Below are 23,052 nucleotides of genomic sequence, written 5' to 3'. Positions count from 1 at the left end.
TGCAAGCAATTCTAGATTTTCCTTTTCTTAGTGACTCTATTCAGCCAATGGATAAGACACTTATCTTTTGTTAGACATTGTTGGAGTTCTCTATTTTTTAGTCAAAAATAGCTCCATAGTTAGAGATCCTTTTGGTTCCCATATAGACCTCGATATTTAAAGTTTCAGTTTGAGGTTTCAAACCATTTTTTAAACTAAGTTCAAAGTGGTTTGAAATGGTTCATCTCACAAGTCCCAAGTTTGGTTTCTATTTTTAGTTTCACCAATTCAAAAATGAAGATGAATGTTCATATTTTAGAGTTTGATGTATAGATCTAGAAACTTGAGACTCAACTTTCAGATTGAAGGGTTGGAGTAAAGGTCCATATGCAGTCTCAATATTTTGTTGGTTCAAAGGACACAGATAAGTCTGAATCCCTCTAAAGATCCTCAATTTTAAAGTTTCATTTAGAATTAAAGGGCTCTAAGATTCAAAGTGTTAAAATACAATTTTAATATTATAGATAGTTGGGTCAATTTTGGTGAAGATTCTCTTATCCATATTATATCATTCAGATTTTAGAAGGTTCAATCATTTTACATGTAATCTCCATGTAAGAATGATGTTTGGATCCGATGGTGATACTCTCATGATCATCAAATCCTCAGTATAAAAGGTGTTTTTCACTTATAATTGTCAGTCTTGCCAAGTCTAAAGGACTCATAATGATCTGATGAGTTAGGGGAACTAGTAAGAAGCATCCCAAGTTCATCAAAATTTCCTATATGAGAGCCACAAGATTTGGAATAAATTAGTACATAGTTTCAAACAACGACATCCATATTTCATAGATCCAAGGAATGACACATGAACTATTTCTTAGAAAGCATGTTCAAGAGTCACGTTCACATCAGTAAAGAAAACTTGATTCATGCTAAGTGGGTATATTATGCAACCTGATGTTATTTCATAAAGTGACCATGTGAGTTCCCAAAGGGACACTTGGAAATCAATGTAAATTAGACCAAGTCATGACCATGGAGAAGGATTTGAAAACTCCCAAAAGTAGTTCATGCCTAGATGTAAAGAACACAACATGAGTGCATATGTCTAAGTCAAGCTACTTGAACATGCCAAGTCATTAGAACATGACAATGCTAGGGAGCCACATGATGAATCAAATACTTTTCATGTGATGCCCAATAAAAATATTAGTGAACCCCATGCCCATCAAAAAGTTCACTTGGTCAGCAAGATTGCTTTGATCTAGGAATCACAAGAGATGTCAAGCAATCCAATGATTTAAAGTTTATAGAGTAATTAAAGATAGTAAAAAAACCTCTTTTTGGACATAGCCATCTACAAAAACCATGAGATATCACAAGCTATCATGGTGTACTTAAAAATGTGAATATAAGAACTTTGTTTTAGTATGATGATCCAAGAGATAGGAATCGGGAATAAGATCTCAACACAAACATCTTGATGATTCATACCAAACCATGTGTAGAATTATGAATCTCCATATTCTTCCTACTCACCACAAATTCAAATGGGAATTCATTAAAAATATGGTGATCAAAGCATGAATAGCTCAATTTTGAGATGATTTGGTGGATGTGCTTCACGGATTAGTTAAAACAAGGAGAAAAGTAGCTCTAAAAGTTCTTCTCAAGAACCATCTCAAGAAATCATAGGTAGAGCATTAGTTTCATAGGGAGATTGAAATTCAGAGTCATCTCCACCATCCAAATATGCTTCGACTATTTGGATACTTTTAGGATTAGAGTAGGGTCTATCTTATTCTCAAATATGTTCCAAAAGGTGAACTCTACAAAGAACTCCAACATTGTAAAAGGAGGTTAGCTACTTACATTGTGTCTCTTGCAAAAGCTTTGATATATTGCCATGAAAGCATGTCATACACCAGGATATCAAGCTAGAGAACTTGTTAATTGGCATATAGGTGAGCTGAAAAATTGTCAATTTTGGTTGGTCTATGCACACTTTTGATAGAAAGAAAACAATATGTGGAACTGTGGAGGACAAAAAATAGAGAACATGATTCTGTAGTAGACATATGGAGTTTAAGGATCTTATGTTATGAGTTTCTTTTTGGTGTTCCTCCTTTTGAAGAAAAGGAGCATTCAGATACTTACAAAAGGATCATGAAAGTGGATTTGAAATTTCCTTCAAAGCCATGTGTCAAGTGTAATCATGTTGCATTCTTTCTCTTATTTTATGATTACACTTATAACTGTCAAGGAGGAGATATTCAAAGAGACATTATATTAAAATGAAAGTCATTCAAAAGAAAAGATACAAAAGACTAGAAAGTAGTCAAGAGCCCTATGGTCTCAAGATTTAGTTATGAAAACTACATACCATTTACTTGTGCCTATTTATTGCAAAAGTATCAAACAAACATGGGTTCTAGTTTTTCTTGATTTTGCTCGAGAGTCTTTGAATGACAGTAGAATAGAAATTGTAAATACAAGGAGAGAAGGGAGACATTTTCTAGATAATGTTTTTTGTGTGTATCAAACAACAAAGTCTATTTTGTTTTATTATGTTTAGAGGAGGAGCATTTTAGTAAATTAAAACTTTGAGCTTGCATATTTAGTCCTTGATCAATGTTGATCTTTTCATTGTCTTGGTTATCTTAGTAAATGGTTTGATATATATGATTATTGTCACAAGCATATTTTTGACTTTGTTCTTTAGTTTTTTGTGTGTTTGGAAATGACCATTCTTCTTTCTCTCTATGTTCTTTCAATAACATAGTGTTTGGGTAAATAAATTTGCATTGTTTACTATATATTTCCTTTTAGTTAGTTAGTCTTTCCACATCTATGTCATGTTTATAGATACATGTTTGTAAACCTTTCTTGCTTTTTGGTTAAAAGCATCATCCATTATAGTGTAGTTGATTCATTACAAATCATACATGGGGAGCTATACCTAGATAAATTTAAGGGGTGCTTACTCTTTTCAATAGCAAAGTGACCCAACTATTAGTGCACATTTAGTATTCCTATCTAGTCATTTTGGAGTTAATTTTTATGTGTATATTTGGAGGAGTTAATTTTTATGTGTATATTTGCAGGAAAATTTGTTTACTAATACTAGGCATGACTACAAGGTCATTACTATGACCAATTTATCTAGTAAAGGTCAAGCATACAATGCTTAACTGAGTAGGATAATGAATATTGTTAAGTGTTCAGTAGAAACTAAGAAAATGAGAGAGGTGAGAAATATAGTTGGAGACAAGAAATATAGCAAAGAAAACAAGCATGTTGACAAGTTATCAAGAGCCAAGTAAATAGTTATATAGAAGTTGAGTAATAGAATGAAGTTTTTTACACAATCAATCGTTGGAACACTTGAGTGTCAAATAGTTCAATTTTGATATATAAGTTTGTAATGACACATACTCATATGTAAACCATTTTGGCTGACTTTTGTATGACATTTAATATTTGAAGAGCTAGCTAAGATTTTTATCACTCTTCATTGCAGAAGATATTGATCCCAAGGCATGTGATTCAACCAATCATAAAATGGGATTTCAATGGAAAAAGATGGTGAAGTGCAAGATGTTGATCAAGATCTAGAACCTTCACAAAACATCTATTTAAGGATGATTCTAACCTTAGAATCAAAGTGAGGTTGAAAAGATGCATAAGAGTTTCCTTATGGACATGTGAGGGAGTGAAGGTAAAATCTAAAACAAGAGTAGAAAAAGAGAAAGTAGAGCAATGAAGTACTAGATATAGTTATCAAATAAAAAGACCAAAAGGGAGATACGGTAAAGAGGAGACCCAACTTCATCTTCTAGAGAAAACTAGGGGTTAGGTATTGAATCATTTATTGTTAATTGACATAGGGTAAATCTCTTAACAAAGTGGTCTTAATAGATCTATGTAAATCTCCTAATAGAGTCCTTACTTCATTGTGAGTATAAAATCCTTTAACAAGGTAAGACCTAATAGTCTCTTAAGATTTTAACATAGAAGACCCCTCACAAGGTAGTGTTGACATTTTAGTCAAGTTTGTTTATTAGTGACACACACACTCAGCTACTAAGTTTATAGTATAGTTAATAGTGTTAACCAAGAAATTTAGGCTCTATCAAGTTATACAATTGCTACCAATTTTTAGGAACAATATTGAGTTTGTGCTGAGAAATTACTACCAAGTTGGTGATTATCATTGCAAATTGAGTTTCATAATGGTTACCAAGTTTTTCGGTGCAAACCAAGTTCTACAGTGCTTACCAAGTTTGTAGTTTCAGTGATGTGAATCTAGTATTGACTAAGCTATGAAGTGTCAACCAAGTGATTTAGTATAAATGATGAGTTTCACAGTATTCATCGAGTCACCAATGCAAACCAAGGTTAGACTACTTGGAAGTGATTAGTATGATCTAAGATTCTACATCTACCAAGTCTATGATGATGCCAAGTGTTGACAATGGTTGCTGAGTATCAGAACCTCATAGAGTTTATCTTCAGAACATGAGTACCTGTAGTCGGGTTGACTTTGTATATTTTGGTGAAACTTGTATTGTAACTAACTTTTTTGTATTGTAATTTAGATTGGTATATATGTAATGTATTGAATGACATCCAAAGCATGATATGTGGAATATTAAGATGATACATATAAAGAAAAAGTGCAAAGAAAAAGGCTACAATAGTATAAGGAGTAACAAAGCTTTATCTATCATAGCAAGGTGATTATTACACTCAAAGGAATCTCATTCAAAAAATCAAGTTGTAGATCAGAGATCATCCACAAGTTCATCCTAATAGGTGGAATAGTTAAATCCTTTCACAAGGTAGACTAAACAATCTTTTTGTAAATCTCTTTACCAAGTTCATACTTCATTGTATGTTTGTAAATTCTTTTGCAAGGTGGACCTAGTAGTCCTTATTACTCCTAATATGGTAGATCATCAAAAGCGATCATTGTAAGCCTTAACAGGCCAACTTTATAATGCAATACTAAAGCTTGTGGGTATCATTCCCACCCCATTTTTACTTTCTATTTGGAAGGTTTCTGGATTACCATATTATGTATCAAAGTGTTATGAATGTTTTAATGCTTTCAATATTTCATGCATGCAATTAAATCAAAATACACATGAAGGATTAATTGTGAAATAAAGATTAAGTTTTATTAGTTACTGATTTACCCCTCCCCTCTTAATAACTGAACCTATCATATATATCTAATAATTGGTACCAGAGCTTTGTGGTTCTCAGAGAAGAAGTTTAACAGCTTGAGAAAAGATAAGAGACTATGGAGGTATTCAGACTTGATAAGGCTATTGACAATGAAAAGATAGATTTGAAATTGGATATTGGGAAACTTAAGAAAGCAAAGCAGCAAGTGTCTCAATCCTTGAAAAGAAGAGAAGATCTTGTAATATAGATGAATGAAAAACTCTATATTGAAGAAATAATTGAAGATATCCATTTAGAAAATGATTCAGATAAATCTAATGAAGCAATCAAAGAACTATGAGAAATGAATGGTATAATTGAAGAAAAAATTAGAAAGCTAAAAGGAGAACGAGAAATTTAGTTAGTAAGATTATGTGAAGTCATGGAAGAGAAAAACAAGATAAAAGAAGAGTTAGAAGGAAAGAATAATGAAATTCAGCATCTGTCCCTTCAACAGGTAGACTTTATTGATCAACTTACTAATGCAAATGAAGAAATCATGAATTTAAGATAAGAAAATGAAAGATTGCAGAATGATCTAAACACTAAAAAAAAAACCAATAAGAGGATGACGAAATATCAAGCAAACATGGATCAATTAAATGAGAAAATCTATTACAAACAAAAGGGAAAAGTGGGAATTGGATATCAGAAGAAGGTTAATCATCTAAGCAAGGAGCTCAAAAGAATCAAAGTCCTACTTGCAATTACTATGGTAAGTTAAATCATAATCAAATAAATGTTGGAGCAATGGTAAAGCTAAATTCTATGGAAAATGCTATAATTGCAATAAGCATTTTCATAGAACTAATGAATGCAAAGAGAAACCTAAATCTAAGGGAAAATGTCACAAATGCAAGAAGCATGGGCACAAATCTTCTAAATGAAAAACTAAGATATTGAACCCAGTAGAATAGTTTGTAAAAGATATATTTGGTTGGAACTACAAAACTTGGTGCAAATGTCATTACTTTGGAGAATTTGGACACATTGGAATAAATAGTGTAAAACATCACATGATGATAAGAGACTCTACTAGAAGATGTTTCATTTGTACAGAACTTGGTCATATTACCAAGAACTGTATGAACATTAAAAGAATTGAAGATGAAAAGAAAGCCAAGGTTGATAACATTAGAAAATAAATGAGACAACAGTGTATTCCAAAATCTTCTAAGAATGCAAGTTTGAACAATGAAGCACATGTCACTCAAGAATTGGTTGACTCAAGAATTTCTACTTGATCTACCACAGGGATAAATAGAACTAAGATTCTAAAGTAGACATCCTACATCAGTTCAAGTCAGCTAAAAGTAAAGATCCATATCAGCATTCAAGATGCAAAGGGATCACTGAGTATCTAAAGAAAATATGGACCTTACTGAGCTAGGTTAGGTTGCAAGACTCTACCAAGAAAGGTCAGGAGTAACTAAGTATTTATATGGACACTGAGTCATGAATGACTTTGCCAAGTAATTAATTCAAGCCAAGTGGAAGATAGTCTATCATCAACTAAGTGAACGTACCAAGCATTTATGGCAATTGAAAGACAAAATTTGATAAAAAGTGTAAAATTGAATTCAATTGTCACCATGAATTTTCAATACCTATTTGTGAAGAGCGATTTTCAAGCAGGGAACTCCCCTTAATACCATAAACTCATAAAAAAACATAGAAACAACAAAAAATGTGAGAACAAAATATGTACTTATTTGCACCACAAATGCAGAATTACCAAATTCATAAGTAGAATAATTTGCAAGACAAGCTACAAACTATCACTCAGAGGTGTCCTAGACAATAGGGTATTTTATGCCACCCAAGAAGGTTCTAGATGCTCAAACTTAATACCTAGGGCCAACAGACCCTAACAATACACATAGAGTCGGCCAAATACATCTCTAAGAAATTATTTTAGAAATTTCAATAGCCCAACTTCTAAAGACCATAACTCACGAACCGTTGCTCTAATTGGCTATTATAACCACTTTTCAAAAATGCTAGCTTTTGATCTACAGCATTGAAATTGTGCTAGCACCCTTCTATCAATTATTTGGACCTCATTCATACACTCTAAGGCCTCCAATGGTGAGCTTGAAAATTGTTTTGCAAATATTTCCACTGAAAATCTGCAATAACTTCTTTGGTACTAATGCTTAAGCAATGAGATTTTTATGGTAGGCTTACAACTCTAAAATGATCCTTCTTGTAGAAAATGTGAACATTTTGAGCTCATATGAAAAACTTACTAAAAATAGTAAGTTTCCATAAATAGTAACCACCCTATCTACTAGTCCTTATTAAAATGAAAAAGAGTGAAAATAAAATATTTTTGGGTGATGCAAAATTTCTCTGTCACCCAGGATGCTCCTAGATCAGACACTCAAGGTAATTTGAGAGGTGACCCCATCACATCTCAGGTGTTCAGAGAAAAACCAAGATGGTTAACCTCCTCTTTTGCTAGCCATGATGAATCCTCAACTGGTTTCCCTTTACATTTGCTAGATATTCCTCATAAATTTTGTTTCTAGTACTTTTCCAACATGACTGTCTAGCATCTCTTCAATCTCCTTTGTAGCTAAACTAGCTGCTGGAATACTCCATTGTGCTTCTACAATTCATCTCCATCACCTCCTTCATAATACTTTGTCAAATCTGAAATATTAAATACTAGTGAAATATTCAATTCAGTAGGCAACTCCACTTCATATGCATTGTCAGAATCAGGCCTCTTCACTATGTTGTATGATCCAAACTTCTTCATCCTCAACTTATTATATGTACCCACTGGAAAATGCTCCTTTCTCATATAAACCATGACTTCATCTCCAATCTAAAATTCCTTATATCTCCTTTTCACATTTACCTTAGCCTTATACTATGTATTCATCTTTATGATATGCTTCCTCACCTCCTCATGCATATTCTTTGAATGTTTAGCAAAATCTTTTGCTTCAGCACTACTTATCTCTCCTTTATCCAATTGCCTCAGTTCAAAAGCATTTCTAGGACTACTCCAATATACAATTTGGAATGGTGATTTACCAATACTCCTATTGAAAAAAATATTATATGAAAATTCTACCTGTGGTAAAATCATATCCCATCCTTTTGATTTATCCCCAACCAAGCATCTCAGCAAATTTCTCAAACTGTGATTCATAGCTTCTGTCTATCCATCAATCTGTGGATGGTGTGATGAATTGAACTTCAAATCTATCTTCAACTTCTTACACAAAAATAGAATCATGCTCACACTATGTCCTCGGTAATCTAAGAAAAAAATCCATGTTGATATCCTCCCATGGCTTTTTTGGTACAGGTAATGGCTGATACAACCTTGTACTCTAAAACTTTGTACAAACTTCATCACATCTTGCTACAACTCTAGCTAGTAGTAATTTTTAGCAACCAAAGCTATAGTTTTATCTCTGCCAAAATGTCTAGCCAATCATCCACTTTGCTTCTCATTGATGAGATTGTCTCTCATTGAACTTTTGGGAATGCACAATTGGCTTGCTTTGAACAAAATATTATTCTAGATCATGAAATCCAACCACTTTATCCTATCAAGTGTAACAGGTTATGTACAATCCTTCCATGCTTCACCAAAATCAGGATCATCTAGATACAATGTACTAAGTTCCTTGAAGCCAACCACCTCTATTTGCATTTATGTCAGCAAAATTTGTCTTCTACTAAGAGCATCTACAACTTTGTTAGACTTCTCACTCATGTGTTTCAAAAAAAATTTATAACTCTACAAAAACTCAACCCACTTTAAATGCCTTTGGTTCAATTTTCCTTGACTATTTAAATATTGCAAAGCTTGATGATCAGTATAGAAAAAAAACTCCTTAGGAAGAAGATAATGTCTCCACTTCTTCAATGCTTGAACTATAGCATAAAATTATTGATCATAAATAGAATATTTTCTTTTTGCATCATTGAACTTCTCACTAAAATAGGCAACAAGTCTACCTTCCTAGCTTAAAATAGCTCCTATTGTAGTACCACTACCATCACAGTCTACTTGAAACACCTTATTAAAATTAGGAAGTGCTAAAATAGGTTGCTCAGTAACTTTCTATTTCAACAAATTAAAACTCTTATCTGCTCCTATAATCCACTTAAACTCTTTCCTATCCCCTCTTATTGTTTCAGTCAAGGGTCCACAAATACTACTAAAACTTTTTATGAACTTTCTATAAAATGTAGCCACTCCATGAAAAGATCTTACCTCTGTCACACTCCTTGGATTATACCATTCAAGGATAGCCTTCACTTTCTTTAGGTCCATTTTCAAACCTTCTCTTGAGACTTCAAATCTTAGGTACACCAACTCTTTCTTTACAAAACTGCACTTCTTCAAGTTTATCAGCAACTTTTCTTCCCTTGACTTATCAAACACCTTGCAAATATGAATCAAATGCTCCTCTAATGTCTTACTAAAGATCAATACATCATCTAGGTAAATGATGACAAACTTAACCAGAAACTCCTTTAGTACCTCATTCATGAGCCTCATGAAAGTGCTTGGTGCATTGGTTAGCCCATAAGGCATGACTAACCACTCATATAGTCCTTCCCTTGTCTTGAAAGTAGTCTTCCACTCATCACCTTCTCTGATATGAATCTAATGGTACCCACTCTTCAGATCTATCTTTATGAAATACTTAGTTCCACTCAAACAATTCATAATATCATCCATCCTTGGAATTAAAAATCTATACTTTATTCTGATCTTGTTGATAGCACGAGAATCTACGCACATCCTCCATTCTCCATTCTTCTTTGGTGCTAATACTGCTAGTAAAACACATGGACTTAGACTTTCTTGAATCAACCCCTTCTACAACAACTCATGAACTTGCCTATTCAACTCTTCACTTTCTACTAGTGTCATTCTATGCGCTACCTTGTTTGAAAAATTGGCTCCTGGAACCAAATCCATCTGGTGACTAATCTTCCTCATTGGGGGCAATCCATTAGGTACATTATATGATACAATATTAGAAAACTCTTCCAAAATATATGCAACTTCTATAGGTACCTCCTCTACTTCTTCTTTACTATCTTTAGTAATTATAGTAAAACACCTATGCTCATGTTTCATACCTTTAAGAAAATATTTTCCATCAAAAAAACATATTCTAGTAGCACTAAATACCTTTTCTTCTTTATCCTTCAATAGCTTCAACTTATGTTTCACTCCATCCTTAATTAAATTGTAGGTATTTTCTTGCCCATCGTGTACAACATGTCTATCAAACTACAATGGCCTACTATCAACATATGACATATGTCCATAGGTATGATATCACATAGTATCTCACCCTAGTAGCTTCCAAACCTAAACTTCACTAAGCACTACTCATTAACCATGAAATTGTGGTCATCTTGCACCTGAGCAATACATTATGGACATAGGTGTTTCTACCTCTTCAACTTCAACTTAGTGACCATCATTTGTGACACTAGATTGTAAGTACTTCCACCATCAATGATCACATCACAACACTTATCTTCACATTTGCACCTTGTGCAAAACAAGCTCCTTCTTTGCTTAGGTTCATTCTCACCACTCATTAGGACTCTTTGGTTAACTAGGAATTCTCTTTCAACATCTTTACAATGTAAGGATCTGACATCTTCATTAATATGTGCAACTCTCACCTAAACTTCTATTCTTTAATCTGTCCTTCCTTGGCACTAGGTACATTTACATGCTCTATGGCCTTCTTCTCCATAGTGAAAATATTTTCTATGCAAGCCTTCTCTTTCAAATCCTCGTCCTTTGCCTCTTCCTCTCTAATCTCTACTATTCTAATCATGGAAATGATTGAATTTTTTTCCCCTCTAGTTCTAATAGCCACTTCTAGCCTCATCCTTGTTCTTTTTATCATCACTACAATGACCATAAGATTGTCCACCATATCTTCCACCGCAACCTCTTCTACTATTCTTATTGTCAAACTTCTTTCTCAGTTTCTCCTCAACTCTTAGGGAAAACTAGTATGCCTCCTCAATACTACTCATTCAAACTAGACTTAGCTCATCCTAAATCTTACGCCTTAACCTATTAATATAATGGGAAAATTTCTCCTTCTCAACTTCTACATGGTTGGTTCTAATGAGAACTCGGTAGAACTCTTTGGTATCCTCTTGAATAGATTTTCTTGCTTGCTTCAACCCTTGCATCTTCTTCAAAAAATCAAGCTCATAATCCATAGGAATGAATTGTTTCTTTAGTTTGTATTTCATCTGATTCCATCTGGTGATTTTATCCTTTCCCTTTCTATTTTGTTCCAACTAAGCCTCCTGCCACTAGATCTTCGCATGTCCCTTTAGTTTTGCATTCACAAACTAGAACCTATCAGGATGATCAATATCTTCATACTCAAAGTACTCCTCTAGTTCATTGATCCAATTGATCAACTCCTCTGGGTTAAGATTTCACAAAAATGTGGGAACCTCAAACTTAGGTCTTTTTCCAATCTTGGAGATTGCCCTAAAAAGCCTAATCTTCCTTTCGATTTAGAACTACCTCTACTTTGACATTTTCTTCTACTTCATCCTCATCCTCACTTTCATCTCTAATGGGAAGATTCATTCTTCTATGCATTTGTTCTTCCAATGCTTGCATTTGTCTTTGGAGGGCTTACACCTCTTCCACCATGCTCTCATCATGGAGGCATTTTTTCTCTTTTGCTAAAACCGTAGTGTAAAACACCTCACAATCAAAAATTTGTCTACATGCCTAGCCCAAACCATGGTCTTGGTGCAAACTTCCTCACAGTCGGCGATCTATCCACACACTCAAGAAACCTAGCTTTGATACCACTTGAAGTAGGGAACTCCCCTTAATACCATAAACTCATAACATAACATAGAAACAATAGAAAATGTGAGAAAAAAATATGGACTTCTTATTTTCACCACAAATGCAGAATTATATAATTCATAAGTAAAATAATTTGCAAGACAAGTTGTGAACTATCACTTAGAGTTGTCCTAGAATATGTTTGGGCCTTTCTTAAATAGGCAATTTTCTGTCGCCTAGGAAGGTTCTAGATGCTCAAACTTAATACCTAGGGCTTATAGATCCTAACAATACACATAGAGTTGGCAAAATACATCTCTAACTAATTATTTTAGAAATTTTGGTAGCCCAACTATTGAATGCCATAACTCACAAATTATTGCTTTAATTGGCTATTATAACCACTTTCCAGAAATGCCAGCTTTTTGATCTATAGGCTTGAAATTGCACTAGCATCCTTTCATTGAGTTTTTGGACCTCATCTAGGCACTCTAAGGCCTCCAAAGATGAGCCTAAAGATTTTCTACAAATTTTTCTGACAAAAATCTGAAACAACTTCTTTGATACTAATGCTTGAGCAATGAGATTTGTATGGTAGGCTTACAACTCTAAAATGAACCTTCTTGTAGAAAATGAGAACATCCCAATCTCGTATTACAAACTTACTAAAAATTGTAAGTTCTCATAAATAGTAACCACCCTATCTACTAGTCCTTATTAAATTGGAGAAGACTAAAAAAAAAATATTTTTGGGTGATGCAAGATTGCCCTTGCACCCAAGATACTTCTGCATCAGATTTCTATGCATCCAAGCGATCTATGAAAATAATTCCATGTTTTCACAAAATCTATCAAGTGATGGCATCCTCTAGCAACAAGAAAAAGAAATGGTCTAAGATGTTAGTTTGAGTAGTTGAATGGAAATCACCAGATTTCAAGTTGAGTCTGGCTATTATGTAAACTCTTCATCCAACTGGAGCTCAGTCTCAAATTCCATCCAAGGTACTCCTAGTATATGATATTCACTCACATTTTGAATGTTTGATTCAAGATATAGGAACCCTATAAATGAATGAAACTTTGGAAAAGTTGTGTGAGTGGTGTGTTAAAATTAGAGCATCAACACCTAGAAGCAATGGGTTTGACCCACATTCCACATGTGCCCCAAGATTTTTAGATAAAATGCATAAGATTTATCCTTAGCCATGTACACAACGAGCAGTTATGGTTGGAGTAGCCTATTCCCATAATAAAGAAAATGATTCATCAGATCACATGACTTCCAATTTTGACAAAAGTAAAAACCACCAAAGCCCTAAGTTAGGTGAAACTAGAGAAGAAAACCTTTGTCGAATGCTATGGAAGGGGTATGAAGATCATTTGTGTTACTAATATTGAGCTAAAATTTAGAATTCTTTTAATTGCACACAAGATATATAGCACCAGTTGTCTCAATAGTATATCGTGTGAAGTTGTGGATCTTGCTTTCAAAGTGGTCAAGAACAATATATCCTATGACCTTGCCAAGTTGATGTTGAACAAATTCAACAAAAATATGGAAAGCATAGGAACTTCAAAGAATAACCCTTGTAAGTTTGTTTCACTTTTAACCTTCTTTTTTTTTGTACCAAATTTTTTCCCCTCAAAAGGTACAGTTGTATGGAGAAAAGATGTGCCTATTCTTTATCAAATCAATGAGTATATAGTAGAAATGGGTGAAAATTATGTCAGTATCATGGACAATTATTTTGATGTATTCAAGGATAAGATGAACAAAAGATTTAGAATACCAAAGAACTTGTAGAAGACTACAAGGATGATATTTGTTTTATGGTAGATTGTGACAAAATGTATATACAAGTAGTCAAACTAAGAATTGTATGGGTCAAGCCTCTAGGTTATGAGGTTAATATTGATGACACCAAGGATATCATTGAAGAATTGTTGAATAAACTCATTGATCCAAAGGCTACATATTTTGGGACATTTGATGAAGCTAAATCCAAAATTGAATTAGAGATAAATCCTCCTCAGGTTGTCAACAAAGGTAAAAAGATGATAGCTAAACTGAAAAAAACTATCTCTACTCTCCTATGGATAGAAGTTAAAGGAGATGATATAGAAGAAGATGATGCAAAAGATGATGCAAAATTAGAAAAAGAAGAGCAAGTCAAGAAGAAAGGTAAGGTTATCATAACCAAAACTACCAAGTCATCTACTATGGTGTTTATAAGAAGATCATCTAGAAAGAAACTAAAATTGGGTGAAGAAGCAAGATATGTGATTTTCAAATGGCCTCCACCCACATTTTAAGAGAAACTAAAAGAGATTGATTCTAGAGTCAGCATGGAAAATTTTAAATCATTAAGGTATGAAACTAGAACTGCAGAAGAGAAAAAGAAAGTTGAAGACATGGTTATGTCTAAAATAGTAAAATGGAAATATTCTCCAGACCAACTTGCATAGTAAATTCCCAATGAATTAATCTAGAGAATTAAGCTAAGATGGGAATATACCAAGAAAATTGCAAAAGATATATATGAGCAGACCCTGAGGAAACTCATGCTAAGCTTAAGTGGTAAAGAAGTGAAAGAGTCCATCAAATAGAATGAAGACAAGCTTACATTGAAATTCAACACTTGTCTGATTTTGATTAAAGACATTGAAAATGTGGTAAGGAATGTCAATAACACATGGAAGAACATCTACAATCTTCATAAGAAAACTGATTTTTTTGTTCATGTCATTGACAAGGATGATGATGAAGATGATAAGGAAGAAGAGGACAAAGATGATGAATAAGAAATGATTGATGGGAATAAAGATGATGAGGAACAAGAATAGGAAGCCACTAAGGAGAATCTCCCTGAGATTCAAAACATTGACAACCCTGAAAAGATTACAATAGCAATTATAGCCTCACTTCCTCACTCTCCAAGAAAAGCTTCAAAGCCATCTAGCTCTAAGATAGCTACTGCTAAGTTGATTGTGTCAAACATTGCAAATCCAAGCACTCAACAAATGTCAGCACATGTTCAACTTAGTACATCATTAACTGAAGTGACCATCACTTCATCTACTGAGCATTTAGTACTTCCTCCTCCATCAATTTTGGTCACTCAACAATAAGGTATTTCTTCAATTAGTGCAATATCTACTTTTACTACTAGTCTTTCCATTTCTACTACTATTACTATTCTAAGCATACAAATAATAAGTACAAAGACAATTGAGAGCAAGCCTCAACTGAGTACAAAAGTTTCTAGCAAAGGCTATTGATATATGATTGAAAAGATCATTTGACTAAAAATATTGTTGTAATCAAGATAATTGATATATATTTCAAGCACTATCACTTAGTTGATTGATGAGGAGGATTTGATCAACAAGATGTAACAAAAGTACCTAGAGGAAAGGTTGAATTATGATTATGTATTGAAGTGTAAGAATTAGTTAAGACAATGAAAACATAATGTATTGATAATCTGCTTGAGGTTGCAAAATGATTGGCAACACTTAGAAATCTCACAAAGGAAAAAGTTTGGACAAAGTTCATTTGCTAAGTTTGAAAAAGTTGATAGAAGGTGTTGAGAAAAGTTAGTGCAATTCAAGAAAAAAGTTAGTTGGATCCAAGTGAAGGTGATTTCTAGTGGATGTCGAGCAAGTCAATAGGTGTCAAGCAAGATAGTAGAAGTTGAGAGATTTTCAGTTGATGCTGAGCACCAATAAAATCTAGTTGCTACCGAGTGATTTTATCATAAATGCCAAGTAACATAGTATGTACCAAGCATCAGTAAGTTAATAATGCTAAGCTACTACATTATGAAAAAGATTGAAGATTCGCCAAATAAAAGCTAACAAATTTGTTTTCTTGAAACTTATAAATCAAGAGAAAGATAAGATCGATGAGCTAGAAGCACATAATCTCATGTAAACCATTTTGGAGATGAATTCAAATGGATTCTAGGAGAAGTTTCTAGAAAATACAAGATATGGGGTAGATACATTGTATCCTATCTAATCCATCAAAAAGCCTAATTTATTGAGATGGATAATAAATGGGAAAAAGAGTTCTAAAATCCCTATATGTAGGGATATTTGGTCATGAAGGAAAGAGGTTAGAGAGTTTTGGATGTGAAAACTTGGCAAGGAGAAAAAAAGGGGTTTGCTTCATCAAATGACCCAAGAGAAGAAGTTTGCAATGAAAAACTAAGCAAGAAAGCTTAAAGAGGATGAATGGTTGAAGGGTAAACAAGCTATCAGAGTTGCAAAGATTGGAAGCCAAGTAGAGTTGAGGATTGAATAGTGATCTATAATCTGCAAGTAAGGTTGTAAGTTCTATTAGATCAAAGCTTTACTATTACTTTCTAACAATTGTATCAGATTAGGGTAAATCCTTCGAAAAAAGGTTGACTTAACAATCATTGGAAAATCCTTTAATAGGGTAGCATTCCAAGTGAAAGGCCTAAAGTCCTCTAACAAGGCTCACTATTAACAAGGTGATTGAAATCCCTTAATCGAGTCACATTTAATAGTGTGTGTTGTAACCTTTAACAGGGTTGGCCTTTAATAGGGCATCACTTCAGAAGAGTGAAAAAGGAGTAGCATGTTACTAGTGGTTTTTCCCAAATTGGGTTTACATGTTAAATTATTACAAGTGTACTAATGGATGTGTTATGTTTTATGTTTTATATTTTGGCATGTTAATGCTACAGTAACATATCAATTTTGGTTAATACACAATGAAAGCATGCATGGTTAAGAATGTTATATGGGTTCACTAAATTGTGAAAAGTTTTATTTGTACATCTAGACCTTGAATAAATGATTCAACCCACCCCCCTGACTTAACAATCATTGGAAAATCCTTTAATAGGGTAGCATTCCAAGTGAAAGGCCTAAAGTCCTCTAACAAGGCTCACTTTTAACAAGGTGATTGAATTCCCTTAACCGAGTCACATTTAATAGCGTGTGTTGTAAAATTTAATAGGGTTGGCCTTTAATAGGGCATCACTTCAGAAGAGTGAAAAAGGAGTAGCATGTTACTAGTGGTTTTTCCCAAATTGGGTTTACATGTTAAATAATTGTGTCAAGTGTACTAATGGATGTGTTATGTTTTATGTTTTATATTCTTGCATGTTAATGTTACAATAACATATCAATTTTGGTTAATACACAATGAAAGCATGCATGGCTAAGAATGTTATATGGGTTCACTAAATTGTGAAAAGTTTTATTTGTACATCTAGACCTTGAATAAATGATTCAAACCACCCCCCTCCCCCCCCCCCCCCAGTTATTCTAAAAGAATTCCAAAAAAGGCAAAGAAAAGGAAGAAGACATTGATCTTGATGAGGATATAGTTATCCTGAATTTCAATATCTCTACTCTAAATCCTAATCAAATGCATATAGTAGGAGAACTTCAATAGAAGAAAGATAAGAAACAAAGGCTTAGCAAAGAAAGGAATAGAGAACATCAAGAGCTTGAATATGCAAAGAACATTCTTGCAGAGGCACTTAGCACTAATGTTGATACTTCTCAACCTATTTTGATTCAACTAGTAGAAGTGGTCTAGAAATTCAATGAAGATTTGAATGGACAGGAGAAATTGTTGCAAGGAGCAGAGAAGAAATTTGAAAATAAAGTATTAGAGCTAGTTGTACAAAAGATTTAAATATATCAAGTAGACTTGTCTACTATTCTAAGCTCACTGGAAACCTCTTCCAACAATGTCACTTCCCTATTTGGTAAACTTTGTGACACATCCATCTTCATGTAGGAAATCAAAGAGAAACTCTCAAAAATAGACAAAGATCTAAAGGAAAGTGTACACCAATTGTCACTTGATCCTAGTTATAGTTCTACTCGCTACTCAAAGATTAAATTTTAGACTAATATGCAAGTAAAATTGCTAAGGGAAGAAGCCAGGATAAGGTCTACACTTGTAGATATATAACAAATGATTCTTCCTAACATGGATGCATTGCAAAAACATATTGTACATGCAAAAACTCTCATTCATGATAACAACTTCTCCATTATTGATCATATGATGGAATTACCAATAGAAGTTCAAATTGCATTGCATGTAAGCAAGGTGTTGCAAGAAAACTAGTGCAAGACAATGCCACTAATTCTAAAGGTACATTCTAATTTCTTGTTACATTTTGGAATAACCATGTAGCATACAAATTTGGCATTTATTTCAAAAAGGGTAAGAAGATGTAATATTATATGTGATATAAAAAGGGAGAAGATGGGAAGATGTATATAACATGTAAAGCATATTAAATTTATATATGTATGAGGGAACATCATGATATTATACATTTATAGATATTCAAATAAATATCCCTTACAAAAGCAATTTTGAAAAATCTCAAAAATGGAGTATGTCATTGAGTTGAAGACACAAGATGGAGACATAAGATTTTTTGAATTTTTTTTGAGAATTTGGTTTTCATTGATAAGTGTTTTTGTAACTAATGCCAAAGGGGGAGATTGTTGACATTTCAGTCAAGTTTGTTTATTAGTGACACACACACTTAATCAAACAACTAGTAGCTACCAAGTTTATTATATAGTTAATAGTGTTAACCAAGTAATTTAGGATCTACTATGTTCAATAGTTGTTACCAAGTTTTAGGAATAATATTTAGTTTGCACTAAGTAGCAACTATCAAGTTTGTGATTATTAGAGTAAATTGAGCTTCATAGTGGTTATCGAGTTTCTCACTGCAAATTGAGTTCTACAGTGCTTAATCGATTTTGTAGCTTTAGTGATTTGAATCTAGTGTTGACTGAGCTATAAAATGTCAACCAAGTGATTCAATTTATACTGAGCTCCTAGTAATAGTGTTTACGAAGCTTAGTGTCAACCAAGTGATTTAGTTACTATGCCAAGTTTCACAATATTCACTAAGTCACCAATGTAGACCAAGTTTAGACTGCTTGGAAGTGATTAGTATGAGCTGAGCTTCTACATCTATCAAGTGCATGATGATGCCAAGTGTTGACAATGGTTGTCAAGTATCAAAACCTCACTCAGTTTTTCTTCAAAACCCAAGTACCTGTAGTTGGGCTGACTTCATGTATTTTGGTAAAACTTGTATTGTAGCTGAATTTTTTGTGTGGTGAATTGGATTGGTATATATGTAATCTATTGTATGATATCCAAAGCATGATATGTGAAATATTAAGATGATACATATAGATCAGAAATGTGAAGGAAAAGACTACAATGGTATAAGGAGCAGCAAATATTTTTTTATCACAGTAAGGTGATTATTACACTCAAAGAAATATCATTCAGCAAATCAAGTTGCAGATCAGAGATCATTCACTAGTTCATCCTAATAGGTGGAATATTTAAATCCTTTCACAAGGTAGACTTAACAGTCTTTTGTAAATCTCTTTACCAAGTGCATACTTCATTGTATGTTTGTAAATCCTTTTGCAAGGTGGACCTAGTAGTCCATATTGCTCCTAACATGGTAGATAATTAGAAGTGATCATTGTAAGCCTTAACAGACCAACTTTATACTGTAGTACTAAAGCTTGTGGGTATAATTCCCACCCCAATTTTACTTCCTATTTGGAAGGTTTTTGGATTACCTTATTATGTGTCAAAGTGTTACGAATATTTTAATGCTTTTAGTTTTTCATGCATGCAATTAGATCAGAATACACATGAAGGATTAATTGGTAAATAAAGATTAAGTTTTATTGGTTATTGATTCACCCCTCCCCTTTCAGTAACTTAGACTATCATATATTTCCAATAGGCAGATCATATCCTATGATCAAACATTGTAACCCTTACAAGTTAACTTTATTGTTTCAACAATAAAGATTAGTGCATTTCATCCCCACCCCATCTTTACCTTCATCTTGAAGTATTTTTGGGTAACCAAACCAATGTGTTATGTGTTGAACTATTTATGGATGTAATATATTTCATTTATGTTTCAGCATATTAGTTTTAATGATAGATCTATGAGACAAATTATGTGTAGATTTATGTTATTGGTTTTGAAGCTAAAAGTTTAAGACCTTGATTCACCCCCTCCCCCTCCATGCCCTTGGCCCCCTCTTAGTATCTTGTTTCCCATATAGTTATTACAACAATTGGTATTAGAGCATAGTTTCCTTGTCAAGAAGCCTAACAACCTAAGAGGATAAGATCATGGAGATGAAAGTGTACAAGGTGGGAAAGATAATTAAGAATCAAATGATTGAAATCCAAATCATATTGCAACAATTAGATATAGCAAAAGAAGAGTTGAGGAAGACCCTAAAAAGGAGAAAAGAGTTAGCTATTTAGCTAAATGACATTGAATACAAAGAAGTTGACATAGAAGGACTATTGGACAGTAGAAAGACTAGTAACAATGGTGAAGAAATGGCATAATTGCTAGAGAAGAATAGTGCCCTAGTAAAAGAATAAAAAACTCTCAAGACAAATTAAAAAATTTAACGAGTTACACTTTGTGAAGAAATTGAAAAAAAGAATAAAGAAATGAAAGAAAAGCTCATGACTAAAGAAGACAAAATGCAAATGGCTAGAAGACTTGAAGAAAGATCATTTGAGGTACAAAAGCTTAAAATTAATCAGCTTGAAATGATAAAGAAATTAGTAATTTTAAATCAGGAAGCAAACAAAAAAAGATACGGAGATCACAAATATAAGACTGCAAAATGAGATATTAAAAGGTGAGTTAAGGCATGCAAAGGAGCTCATGGAGAGATTGAACAAACCCAATGACATAATCAAATACTTTGAAGAAATGATGAAGTCACCTAGCAAAAAAAAGACACTTTTAGACTTGGATACAATGAGAAATCTTCATCTATGAGATTTAGGTTTGTCTTTGGACTTGGATAAAATAATCGAGAGAAGGAATAAAAAATCAAAAGACAAACCTACATCTCATTTTTGTAGGAAAATTGGTCATACAACCAAAATTGGTAATTGTTTCAATTGAAAGAAAGCATGACACCAAGCACATGAATCTAGATCAAATAATAATGATGCAACCAAAAAAAGTATCTAAATATCAAGGTCATTTCTATAATTGTCAAAAGTGTGGATATAGAGCTCATGAGTACAAAATTCAAGTAAAATTGGTCACCTAAAAAACAAACTCATATAGCAGGGAAAGGAAAATCCTAAAATTGGGATTACAATACATGCTACAATTGTCACTATTATAGAGAGTATGGACACATTCTAGAGAATTGCATAAAAACATGTTTTAGAGGAAATTACAAGAAATGGTTAAATTAAGAGATAGTATGTTTTAGTTGTCTCAAAGTTGGACACATTAGCAGGAATTACAAAACTAGAACACTAGCACTAGTACCAAGTAATGGAAATGAAAATCGAGAAGGAAAAAAAACTTGGATAGAGATAGTAAGAGCTAGACGTAGTAGAGCAGAGGAAACTATGATCACCCAATGTAATAGATTAGGTGATCACACCACATCTCACTAAAGAAAACAAGGCGTCTAGGAATTGTATACTCAATGTTATATTTTGCATCAGTTCCTAGCATAAAGAGATGAAAAATCATATCTGCATATATAAAGATGCATTAAGAATTGTTAGAAATTAAAAATCACAAAGTACCGAGAATCAATTGTACAATCTATATTGATTGAGCTTTGCAGCATAGACCCAATTATTAAGGAAAGATAACATACAGACTGAGTGAATTGGTTATAATCAAGTGAATAACCTTGATTGAGATAGTTGACATACACCAAGTACGAAGACATTAATTGCAAACCTAAAATGAAAGATTGGAGTTATTTTTCAAATTTTGTGATTCATTTGCATTCACCAAGCGATCAAAGAGTTCACAAGAAGATTTCAAGGTAATCAAAGTGAGTGTAGTGAACAAACTAAAAGCATCACAAAAATTTAATAATGAATTTTTGGAACAAAGTAAATATCATTCTTACTACTGAGTTAGATATCTAGAGAAGATATTTATGAATATTTTTCTTAAAACCATAGTAGAAAATTGCATCTGGAAGTGAAATGGTGAAGGGTGGCAATGCTCAAATCATTAGGAATGATCAAATTTCCCCACCCAACCTCAAAAAATTAGTTAATTTTGGTAACATTGTTGATGATATGGGAGTGTTGTCATCAGTTCCACCTAGAGTCTTGATTATTCAAGACATGATATCATGTTATCAATGCAAAGTTGGAGAAATTGGAGATTTTGAAATAAGGGCATCTTATGAGAAGCTATATGTTGATGGAAACCTAAAGGAAGAATATAATATCATTCTTGAGAAAGGGATCACCTGTGCTCTAGGATTTCCAAAAGTTTTAAAAGTTGAATGGATTAAGATTGTGGTTAGTTGAGTTCATGATGTGAAAATTTTGTTGTAAGGTGGGTCGATCAATATCAACAAAGAAATTATTTGCAGGGTAACTAGGTACCCTACTTTGGATCAACTAAAGAGCATAAGGAGTAGAACAATGAATGAGATTGAAAACTTGACCAAGGAAAAGTGGAATGATCATGGTATGTCAATTGATGCCATTGAGGATCCATTAATTGAAGTTTTTATTCGTGTGATTGAAAAAAAATTCTATCAATCAAGAAGATTAAACATTGTACCTTGTGTTGCAGTTGATTTGGGCTACAAAATTGTGAAGAAAGATCATTCATATGATCTTGTTGAGAAGTAACTACACTATCTTATAGAGAACCTAGAGGTAGTAAGAAAACCAAAAAAACACCTCTTGTATGTTTGGTTCCCTATAAGTTTGCATATTTTTCTATGCACAAAATTATTTTCCTACCATAGCAACAATTGGATGGGATAGGAATACAACTTCTTTGCAGTAGCTAAATGACTATTAAATAGGTTGGGAGAGAAATTTAAAGCAATGATGGACAATTACTTTGAACAACTTAAAATAAAAGTTAAGAAAAGAATGAGAATTCAAAAATTAGTTGTGGATAGATATTTTGATGAAGTATGTTTTATTGTGGACA

This window comes from Cupressus sempervirens, chromosome 8, assembly GCF_028749045.1.
Source record: "Cupressus sempervirens isolate cs-2001-9-10 chromosome 8, ASM2874904v1, whole genome shotgun sequence".
Classification (NCBI taxonomy): domain Eukaryota; kingdom Viridiplantae; phylum Streptophyta; class Pinopsida; order Cupressales; family Cupressaceae; genus Cupressus; species Cupressus sempervirens.
The sequence above is the reverse complement of the archived record's forward strand: the minus strand, read 5'-3'. Positions refer to the sequence as shown.